Below are 12,674 nucleotides of genomic sequence, written 5' to 3'. Positions count from 1 at the left end.
GATGGAATTCTCTCGACAGACTGAATTATTTGATTTTAATCAAACCTTGTGCAGTTCTCGCAAAAAAAAAAAATTTAACTTTCTTTGGGAGGGAATGAATTCTTCAGTATTATATCAAATTGCTCGTAGAAAATCTCTTGTACACAATGAGGCTGAATATTTGAATCTTGAGAATGTTTAGCTGGCAGCTCTCCAATAATTAACCCTTGACTCCTTCTCACCCAAACAAATAAAGAAATTGTACTTTGACATTTTATGCTAATTAACTGTTACCCACATATCCCTGTCTTATGAAAAGAAACTGGAGATAGATCTATACCTGTATCATTATCATTATTATTCTATTGCTTTTTGCACAAGTATCCTTCAGATTTCTCAATTTTCGTATCTAAGTGAGCCACAAATATTATTCAAGGCAATTGTGGATAATGGATCTTATGCTGATGACACCCCCCCCCAACACTCCATGCCCCCTTCATTCCTTATTTCAGTGATTGTTTTTTTCTTTTTCTTTTTTTTTTTCTTTTTATCTCTCTCTCTCTCCTCCTTGTTCCTGAATCCAAAAATGTTTGCAGCTTCTGCCTTAGAAGCCAGCATCACTTCATCATCCTCTGTTATCCTCCTCATCCCTTTTCTTCCTTCTGTTGGGTGTATGTATGTATGTATGTGTGCATACAAGTCTCTCTCTCTCTCGGCCTGGCTGAACTTGTATATTATAGCCCCCTTCCCTCCCTATCATCCCCCTTCCCCCCAGTTTTATGGAAAGAGATTTTGAGCATCCTTTTCTCAACGACACTGCCTATCACATGTGTTACTTTTACTGCAGAAACGGTGAAACTTGACCTACTGATTATGACAGTGGCGGGAGAGGAGGAGGGGAGCTGGTCACTCATCAGTCATGGAGGAGAGAAGAAATAAATCCAATTAGCTTGGGGGGGAGGGTCATGTACATATGATTATGTTTCTGTTTTTTTTTTATGTCAGCGAGACAAAATCTCATATGTGGTTAGTGCATTTGGCTAAGGAAGAGGGAGAGGGCGTGGAGTGTGTGCGCGTGTGTGTACACTCATGAGCGCCAGAGAGTTGCATAATCTAAGCATTCAGTCATTGTCTCCGGTTTTAATCAGATATTATAACCATATATATATATATATATATATATATATATATATCTATACACGTGTGTGTGTGTGGTCATAATAACCAGATCTGCTGGCTGCAGTATCATTCGTGTTTCGTCTAACACTACAAAAAAACAAAACAAAAAAATTATAAAAAGAAAAAGAGATAATATTTTAAAGAAAAATTTAAAAAATTAAAAAAAAAAAAAAACAGCATATTGTTCAGTCCGCATATTCTACAAGAAAAAAATTATAAATTAAAAAAAAAAATTACCGCAGACTTAAATTTCCCAGAAATAAAAGAAAATTTGGCATCAACACCCTACCCCGTCCCCGACCACCTCTGACCACACATGCGTACACACACGGACATATGTACGCACAGTATTTCTATTGTATAATCTTCACCCTCTCCTAAGAAAATAGATGAATGTGCAGGAGTTTGCATGTTTGGTGTCTAACGTGTGACTGTGTGTATGAATATGTGTGTGCGTGTGCGCGTCTATATTAACATGTATGACACTTTTCAATACTAGCTAGGTTTTATCACATTTTATTAAAAATTTTGTTATCGAAACTTTTGTGGGGATTCTTTTTTTGGGATCGTCCCATCTTCACACACGTTCAACTGTGGATGTTAGTTACCATTATGGATGTGTGCGACATTATCTTGCTGTCGCCTCTCCTGTATACTTCCGCACAAAAAAGGAGAAGAAAAAAATATGTATATATATATATATATATATATATATATATAACCCAGAACTTTAAAAAAAACTCGTAAAGCTTTCTTTGTGATGCTGTCAAAAGACTTTCTCCGATCCTCCTGACCCCCAGTAAAGTACGTGCAATGCTTATGTTTATGACCAAACAGATTGAGTGCCTCTCACTCAACTTGCAGTCACAAATCTTGCAAATTATTTTTCTGTCTTCAACAATTTAAAAAAAAATTTCTATTTTACTTGTTTTGCTGTTGTTGTTTTCTTTTTTTAATTTTTTGTTTTTTGTCAAAAATACAATCAAAATATCAATTTAGAAAAAAAAAAAAAAATATTTTTAAAATTTGAAAGATTTCATGTCTTTGTCTATGTTTCCTTTCATATATGCCTTCAGAATGTCTTGAAGCAAATTAAAGATAGGTAGGTTGTTTAATGTCAAATTCTGAACAAATCTCTGTTTACAGGACACTGACATGATTTGATCATATTTTGACGTTACTCTGACACCAACAGCCGACTGATATTCTTTGAATAAAATTTTGAATTTGGAATCTTCATTTGTTCGTTGACATTTTAAAAAACGTTTCAGGCTGAAGCAAAAGGAGTTGATACATTTCAAATTTTCTAAAAAAAATTTAATTCTTAAACATGCGTATATGCATATTATCACTTATTGGCGTGTGTGTGTTTGCATGTGTGTGTGTAAGAAGATTGATACAAGGATAAAATTCAACAGACTAAAATAAAAAACTAAAATGGAAAAGTTGATCATAAAATATAAAAGAAAATTACAGCAAAAAATACTTCATAAACTATTTCTTTATTCAAGGGTTTTTCTATCAATGTAAAAAAAGCAACAAAATCTGTTTATTTCATTTTTTTTTTTTTTAATTTTTTAATATTTTGTGGTTTGTTTTTCCATTTCTATTTTGTATGTAGCAAAATTGTATCAATAACTGACCAGTTACATGTAATAATTTATTTCATTTGCCTTTCAACAGGATCTGCAGGCAAGTCAAACAATTTGTGTCTGCAGTAATAAGGCAAATGAAATAAATTATTTATACCTAATATGGTGGTCTCAATTTTTTTTTTTTTTCCCCCATACAATTTTGCTAATATCGCTATGTAATTATATTGAGTTCTTCAGCTGAAGTTACTCTGAAAACTTATCTTCTGTCTAACTCTGGTCTATCAAGTTAGATATAAATAATTTATCTATTTATTAATTTTCTCTGCTTCTTCTTTGCACGACCATCTTTGCTCATAATAAGTTTTTTTCTTTTTCTCAACTCTTTTTGAATCTCAAACCGAAACAATTCAATGCAAACAAATCTCGCATGCATGCATCTACAGCAAGATTATCAAACTATTGTCACTGCAGGTTGTGAAATGTTATCACTGAGACTCTACTGTTTGGTTTCCTTCATAATATATATATATATATATATATTTTTTTTTTGTATCCCCTCTCCTTCCAGATGTAAGAGAGAAGGTGGGAGGGGGTGTATTTTATGTTAATACTTTTTATTGTAGCCACTAATATCTGCTTGATTTACCCATGTAACCCACCCCCCACACCTTCTACCTAACTGCTGACTTCGCGTTCACTTTTTCTTCTTCTTCCCATTCATCTGCTGCACCCACCAACTTGTATTTTTTTAAGTTAAGTTGCCTCCATAGACAATGTACAAGTTGCAGGACAGAGGTGACCCCCACTGATTTCCTGGAACCTCCGCAGTTGGCTGGCCTCTTACTTTTTCTACTGGCTATAATAGAATGAACATTTGAAATAAAAAGAAACCCCCATACGTTTATCCTTTCCATTTTAGTGTTTTTTTTTTTTCTTTCTCTCAACCAATTCCTCTTGAACTATTTATGGACCCTTTATCTGCCGCCAAAATCCTCACCCTTCTCTTTCTCCACTGTATCTTTCTTTTTCGCCACAAGTTGTGTAAGGTTGATGTCTACAGCCTTGTGTCCGTGCCTCAATTCACTAATAATTTTAATTGTATTTTATGTGTGTATATATCATCTTGTACAACAACAACAAAAAATGGAATGATTGTAGGGCATGAACAACAACAACAACAAAAACAGCTTCTAGTGGTACCAAATGTTTGTAGACTTTTTCAAGTGACTGAATAAAATTATCCAATGCTGTTCCTTTTTTGTTACGTTCATTTTTCTCCTTCTCTAAAACTTGAATCTGTTATCTAAAGGAGTTGTGTGCGTGTCCAGCTAATAGTCAGAAACTACAAAGCAAACACCCACAAAGCTGATATTTTCTTTTTCGGATTTTTTTATTTTTTCACTTTACAGGTCACTAAGAACAAAATTGAATTTGGCATTTAGATCATCAATTATTTTCCAATGTACATATTGCAGGACAAAGGTGGCACCCACTGTTTTCTCCAAAACCTTTGCAGTTGGCTAGCCTCTTGCCTTTTCTATTGGCTACAATAGAACGAAATATGACGTTTCCCATTTAAAAAGATAGAAACCCTGCCTGTTTATACTCTCTCTCGATTTTAGTGATATTTTTTTTTTGCTTCTCTCTTAACCAATTCCTCTTGAACTATTAAAGACCTTTTATTTGCTGCCAAAATCCTTACCTCTGTAAGAAATAAATATATTGTTTTTTAGTATTTTTCATATTCATTGTCTTTATATTCATTTGTGTAAGAGGGTGGGGGCATTTAAACCATTAACAATTTTTTTCAATTTGTCAGAAAGTAAAAGGGTGATGGGAAAGAGGGGAGGTGGATAAGTTTTTAAAAAAAAAAAAGAAGATGCATTACATTTCTGACATTTTTTTTAGATGAGGATTGGTTATTCATATTATTTGGATTCTTCAGATTACTGTTCTCATCTTTCACAGTGTGATTTTTACGTTTCAGTTGATGTAACCTCCAACCTTCTTCAGGTGTATCTTGTCGAACTTTGTAAATTTTCTTTTGCAAATTGAGAAATCTGCACAGAATTTCAAACATAACCCTTTATTTAATCCCCATTTACATTTACTCCTTAAGAACCAATGGTGTACTCTTTTGAAGGTTCAATTCTCAATGCATGCGACACTCAAAATACAATTGCAAATTATTTAAGATTTCTACCCAGTCATGATTGACAGAATGATAACATGCTACCCCCGTGGATTAAATAAAGGGTTCAGTTCAAAATTCTGTGCAGATTCTAAAGTTTGACAGAAAAATTTCTGAGTTCGACAAGATACATCTGAAGGTCAGAGCTTATATCCACTGAAATGTGAAAATACAACACAAGATAAGAACAGTAGTCTGAAGAATCCAAGCAATGTTACACATTTTAAAAACACTTCTTTTATCGATAATTCCAAGTTATCTTGCTAATCTATTATATACATAAATGAAGGTTGTCTTTCTTTCCATCTCTAAATAAAAAAACTATGTAAGACACACCTACAAACCTAGTATATTCTTTTTTAGCATTGCTTCAGATAAAATTGTTACATGCTTAATAATTATGATCTAAAATATAAAATGTTACATGCTTAATTATATATGGTGCTGAACTCTAATTTAAATATATAAAGGCCTTTGTGACTTTTGGGGATAAATAAGGGAGGGGGCAATGATGGACTGGACTTAGTCATTTCTTTTTTTGCATGGTGCAGAACTCAAATTTACATATGTTAAGGCCTAAACCTGCACTGTTTGTTCATTTTCACTAGAATGTGATGTCTCCTGGGGACTTTTTGGCGGAAATGGGATGAGGCAATGCTGAACATAGTCATTTTTTTATGCTTCGTTCACTGTGCACTCATAGGGGACTATGCAATCTTCACTTGTTTTTTTTAATCTGTGGCTGATTAGGAAATTAGGAAGATCTTATTTCAATAAAACTTTTACTAAAACGTTATTAAACTGTTCACTAATGTTTACTAGAATTTGTACCCATTAAAAACAGGTAAAAATTATAACGTTGGCTTAGAATGAGTGCTTTATGCTAAGTTGATGGTTAAATATGGTTAAGTTTGTGCTCGTTTTTACATTTAATATTAATCGGTATTAATCCCTAACTGTGCATCGAACAGATCTATACAAACTTTTAGCCAAATCAGCCTAGTAGTTTCCGAGAAAAAGTGGAACAGATAGGCAGACAAACAGAAATATGTATAGTATAAGCCATTGTCATCTATATGTTTAATCTCTGTCGATCTTCTGCCTTTTCTAAGTAAACAAAAACTGGGGGAGGGGGACAAGGATTATTTACAGACAAGCAAAGAAATTAATTTATACATTTATTTGTATTTAATATTTTTATTTTACTTTTTTTTTAATTTGATTATAGAAAATTACTTTTACATTGTTTTTATATATTGTTAATTTGTTCATTAATGTACAATTATTTTATATGCGATATTGTTAATTTTTTTTTTTTTTGTACACTCTTATTTTGTTTGTATTTCTTAATCTGATTTTATGTAGCAAAGAAAATATTCATGTTTGCAGTTTGCTATAATTTTTTTTGTGTTTTGTTTAATTAATTTGGTTTTTGAAATTTATAATTTGATTTTCTTCCTCTAAGCATAATTTACAGTTTCTGCTATTGACATTGCAAAGGGGTGCTAATTTTATGATTTTTCAATTAATATGATAGCTTTTCATTCTGGCATATTCTAGTTATTTAGACAGTGTAGCACTATTTTTGTATTTTTCCATGCTTGAATGTCTTCATGTGGTTATTATACATATACTTAAAATTATTAGCCATGGATCCTATATACATTTTTTGTTCATAGTTGATATTGATTATTTATTACTGTGTGGGAGAAGTGAGTGCAGCATTTAACAAGTGTAAATCAATGCCTGTTTCAAGGTTAATACAGGATTAATAATAATTTGAATGATCAGTCAAAATGCCTTTGAAACCTTTTTTAAACTGCAAATATATTAAAGTCATTAGAATTTTTTTGTTTTTTAAACTTGACTTATTTTTTATTAATTTTGATTGTAAAATTTCCATCAGAGAAAGTGTTTTTTTTTTTTTTTGGGGTTTTTTTTTTTTTTTTTTTTTCGTAAATTAGAAATGTCTTTGATTTGGTTTTTTATCAAGGCAGTCATCAGATGTTGCATGCTGTATGATGGAGAATATCTCTTGAATTTGAGTTTTTTTTTTTGTTTTTTTTTAAAGATGCGTGGTAGTTTAATGAGATTTAGCAAAAGTTTTTAGAAACATCTTTAAATTAAACTAATGATAATATCAACTTATGTTTTTCTACAATTACTTAAGTTGGTATTATTAATACTAATAAAATCAGTTAGTATCATTACTGTTACAATTAACTCGTTAGCCTTTTTAGCTTGGAGCAAAGTCTCATGATTGTTCTGGTACTACACTTAAATTTTCATATCCTTGGTCAGTGAAGGAGAATTCATTCTAGACAGAGGCAATTTTTATTTTTGTCCCAATACAGTGTGTTGTTTTTTGGGAGATGAATTTTTGCCACATTAAAAATCAATGTGTTTAAAGCTGCCCTCATGGGGAGGCTAGTAAATAGGTAATATTACTGTTAGAATTTTTATTGCTTTTATTTATTTGTTTCATTGTTATCGAGGCAACAAAATTTATTGCTATTGATAATCTATTATATAAAGGGCAAACGTCTGTCTGTCTGTGTGTATGTTTGTATTTCTGCTAATAATTTTAGATCAACGAAATGTTTATCGTGAAGAGTTTGTTTTGTTACCTCCCTTTTATAATGTGTCATTGAACCAGATTATATTTTCTTTTCTCTAATTTCTATTATTATTGTACTAACTGACAACATATTAGTCTTCCCTGGAGTCTGGTTGAGAAGTCTCTACAGATTTCCAATATCCTCCACTTCTTTCAATAACTGTTGCGAATGAATTTGCATCATAGCAACAGCAGCTTGCCATTGATTTCACGCTGGCAAAGACTTTTGGTCTTTACTGTAATTTATGTGATAAGACTCTCTGAGTCTCAGTTCTCTTTGCACTCATTCAGCAGAGGTTTGGTTGGTGCTTTCTCTCTTCAATCTTTCCATCCTTCTTGACTATTTGGTGTGATGCCAGTCGATGCCGAAAAAAACAATTTTGCAGTTTCAGTTTTCTTGGTTCATGTGTTGCTCCTATTATTATTATTATTATTATTATTATTATTATTAAGAAAAGTAGTAGTAGTAGTAGTTTTAATAAATGTTAATTTCTCGTGGCATTTTAAAATCTGTTTCATATTTTTTGTGTTGTTTAAATATATTTCTATTGCTGGAATCAGTGGCTATAATATTGATTGATGATTTGTTTGTAAATTGGAGATGGGTTATCGATAGATTCTTTATTAACATATCGTGATATTGTTTGTTTATTATGTATTTCATTGTTCAAATTAAAGGTTATGCCTACAAAAATAACTTAGATTCATTTAGATTTCTATATTGAAACCTAAGTTTTTAAAAAATTATAGATCTTTTTTTAACTAAACTTTTGCTAGATGTTTTATAACATTTTTGTAAATGCAAATATTTTTATTGATGAATATATAATATATATATATATATATATATATATATATATATATATATATAATTAGAATTTTTAAAATATTAGTCCTATTATAAAAAAGTCTTTCTTTGAAAATCCATAGTTTAAGGATTTTTCTTTATTTTAATTTGTTTGAATTTTTTGATGGATTCATAAATATTGTAATTTATTCAATTTTATTTTCATCATCAATTGTTCTGGTTTATGTGTGTGTGTAATATATATGCAATGTAAAAAAGGTTTGTGGTTTTAATTTTCAACTAACTGTGTGTTCGGCAATGCAGTTATTTTATTTTTTTTGTTGTTGTTGTTTTTTAAGATTGACTCATTTTGAAAATTATTCGGATTCATTAAAGTAATCTCTCAACTGAATTACATTGAATCACATTTCCGTCTTGCTAAGAACGTATTAATGCTGCATAAAAAAGCTGATAAACCAGAATGAAACATTTATGAAAATATTTATCGATTACTCAAATTAACAAATCGACTTTATTTTATAAAAAGAGCAATTAAATGTCTTTTAAGCTTACAATATTACAGAAAGAATCACTTGAGAAATGAAAAAATATATATATAGTAATTGCAATATGAGACTAAGTACCTATTTACTATGCCTCTCCACGGAACAGAGTTAGACACCAGGGTCGTTTTTTAACGTGGAGAAAATATGCAATATGAGACTAAGTAGAAAAAACAAAACTTGGATTGACCTACATAAATTGTTACATAATATTTTACTTTCAGTTTGTTTAGCTTTTTTATATATATATTTTAACTAAGCCATAACTGCCAATATTTAATGCTTGCTGAACTTTTTTATCCAACCATTTAAAATTGCTGTAAATTTCCGAAGGATAGCAAACAAATTCATTCTTTTTTCTTTTTTTTTTTTTTTTTCGATTTATTACTGAATATGTAAATAGCTTACGTTCTCATTTAGGAGGGGATTGGTTTATTTTTCAGTTACTGGGCAATGACAGTACACTACAATGACACTACCAAGGTTCAATTGACTTCATGTCAGACCTTGCTGCAATAGCAGCGACACACACAAGCAGAAAAGACGACTTCTTTATATAAAGTTAGGTATGTGTATGTGCTTGTTTATTAATATGTGCAGGATTCACTTCTTTTTTTTTATGTAGTAGGAAATGAATCATAAGTTTACTTGTAACTCTTGTTTCCCTTTTTTTTTTCTTTTTTTTTTTGGTGGAAAGTATCTTCTGTTGTCTCCATCTTTAAAAATGCTAGTGATCGGTTTGACCCAACTAAGTATCATCTTGTTATTAGCAAAGTTTTTGAAAGGTTGGTCAACAACAAGTTTGTTGATTTTCTGGAAAACTTGAGCCTCTTTACTAATGTTCAGTATAGTTTTCATGTCTTTCATTCAACTGTTGATCTTTTGTTGTAACTGGGCAGATCTGTCAATTTATGGATAACTCGGGTGAGAGTATAACCATTGCACTCAACATTTTGAAGGCGTTCGACAGTGTGATATTCTGGTCTTCTACATAAACTTCAAGACAATGGTATTGTGGTGAAATTCTTGCCATTATTGGATCTTTTCTTTCTGATCAAATCTTGCAAGTAACTCTGGATGGTGTTTCTTCATTCTCTTTTCCTATCAATGCTGATGTTTCTCAGAGCTCTATTCTAGACCCAACACTATCTCTTCTCTATATCAATAATCTTCCAGAGAATATTGTTCAGAAAATTAACATCTATGCTAATGATACAACTTTCTATTCTGGTGTTGTTTCTCGTCCGTCTCCCCTGAATCAGTTGAAACGTGCAGCTAATCTATAAGTTGACTTGGTTTCAGCTTAGATTTGGGGTACGAAATGGCTTGTTGCGTTTAATCCTATTATAACTCAATTTGTGTCTTTCAATCGTAGGTGTGTACCTTTTTCTTCCTGAGATTCTTATGAATGGTTCTACTCTTGTAGAAAAAAATCGACTCTGACACTTGGTTTTTCTTTCTCTTCAAATCTTTGTTCCAATTCATATTTTTATAATCCATTGTTCTTTCTGCTTCTCATAAAGTAGGTTCTCTCTATTCTAAACAATTTCTCACGCCTAATCTCTATCTTTATTAATCTATCAGACCAAGTATGGAGTATTGTTGCATTTCGGCTAGTGAAGCTCTGTCCCATTTGAGAGTTCTTGATCAGATACAAAAACGTATATGCAATTGGACCTACTCTTCTTCTCTGCAACCTCTTTCTCACAGGCATAATGTTGCTAGTCTCAGTCTTTTCTATATTATAGCATGTGTTCTTTCAGAATTGTCTGATCTATTTCCTGCTTCTTTTGTTCCAGCTTGTTTGATTAATTGGTCTAGTGGTCTTCATCAATTTGCTGCTTTGATAACTCATTGTAAAACAGTTTCCTATTCCAGTAACTTCTTTCCAAGAATTGCAATCTCGTGGAACTCTTTTACTGCTGATTGTTTCCCTCCTACTTTTAATTTTAGTCTTTTTAAAACTAAAGACGATATGCATCTCCTGTCTTTATGATAATCATCTTTCATTGCTGTCAGATGGCTCCATGCCTTGTCTGGAGCAATTCAAATAAATTCATAAAAATAATACAAATTATCTTGAAAAACACGACTATTTTATAATGTATTCGAGGCATACAATTTTTGAAAGAAGTTGTTTTTGTTTTGAAAATAAGTTCATGGTTCAAGAAAACCGAAGAATTGTAAAGAGTAATAAATAAATTTAGTCTTTTTCCCCACTCATTTTTCTTCCTCCTTAGAAAATATTTAAATAGTTAAGCTGTTTACAAAGAAACGAAACTGCATTTGTTATTCATGTTTCAAATAAAAAAAAATCCATTAAAAGTAAAAGAATTTACTTAAAAAAAAACAAATGCACTTTATTTTATTCATTTGTGGATTGCTATCCTCATCTTCATAGTTGTTTCACCACATGTCGGCCAACTTATCCTCTGGCCTTCTTCAGGTGATTAACCAGGACAGGATAGGAATGCTGAGTTTTGTAACTGTATCTCCAGTAATTACTGCCTTCCATAGTTGTTGTTGTTATGTCATCACATTTTAAGCAACTAATCTTCTGGCGTGCTTGGGTAGGATTGAAACCGCTATCTTCAAACTATGCTCACCTGGAATTGTAGAGACTCAGCACTTCTATTCACTGCGCCACAGGCCCGAAGCAGGCCAGAGGATTAGTTGGCCAACACATAGTGAGACGACAACTATGGAAGGCAGTAATTACTGGGGATACAGTAATTAGACTCAACATTCCTATCCCGTGACGATTAATCACCTGGAGAAGGCCAGAGGATGAGTTGGCCAAAACGTGAAACAATAACTATGAAGATGAGGATAGCAATCCGTAAATAAATAAAATAAATGCACAAATTACTCATCTCAAAGGATTCCAATAAAATATATATATATATATATATATATATATATATATATATATATATACTGACATGCACTTATTTTTTACAATTTACATTTTTTGTTTTAAGTTTGTATTGACAGTAATAAATTTAACAAAAAAAAAAGCTGGATACAAGATATAAAACGGGACTAAGATCTTCAGTCTAATTCTCTGCTTTTTTTTTTCACCCCCCCCCCAAAAAAAACAAGGTATACTGCCACTTGATCATAAGGAGCTACTATTTAGGATCGTGTCTAACAGGGGATTGTAGGGAGCTGAGTATTACAGTTAAACTTCTGCAGGTTAGTATGGTTAGGAAGCAGAAAACATAGAGGGAATTCCAAAGTCTGACAGTCCGAAGGAAGAAACTATTAGAGTAGAAGGCTTTTTGGCATCCAGGGACCTTAATAGGGAAGGAGTGGGAATTTGCTGCTTCTTGGAAGTATATGCATCGAGGGGGGGGGACAAGTGCTGTGACTTCATCAGAGCACATTTGATTAAAGTAATTGCAAAACAAGCACAGGATTAAAACATGAGTTCTATGTGTTAGGTTGGAAATCTAAAACTAAACATTAATAATTATAATGGCTGTGACGCTTGCTATGTCAATCAATATTGAAAAATGCGACCATTTTAAAAAATATTTCAAGAGATACAATTTTTGGAAGAAGTTTGATCAAAATATATTTTTGTTGTTGAAAACAAGTCAAATGTGCAAGAGAACTGAAGAATTTTGAAGGGTAACAAATAAATTTAGTCATTTTTTATCAATTACTTAATATTATCCTAGCTAGGAATGGTTGCACGATAAACTATAATCGTTGATGGACAGTTTTACAGTAGAAGGCAGTTTATTTTATTATAGTTGCA

This window comes from Euprymna scolopes, chromosome 2, assembly GCF_053919585.1.
Source record: "Euprymna scolopes isolate OS-2025 chromosome 2, ASM5391958v1, whole genome shotgun sequence".
Taxonomy (NCBI): domain Eukaryota; kingdom Metazoa; phylum Mollusca; class Cephalopoda; order Sepiida; family Sepiolidae; genus Euprymna; species Euprymna scolopes.
This window is presented reverse-complemented; position numbering follows the sequence as displayed.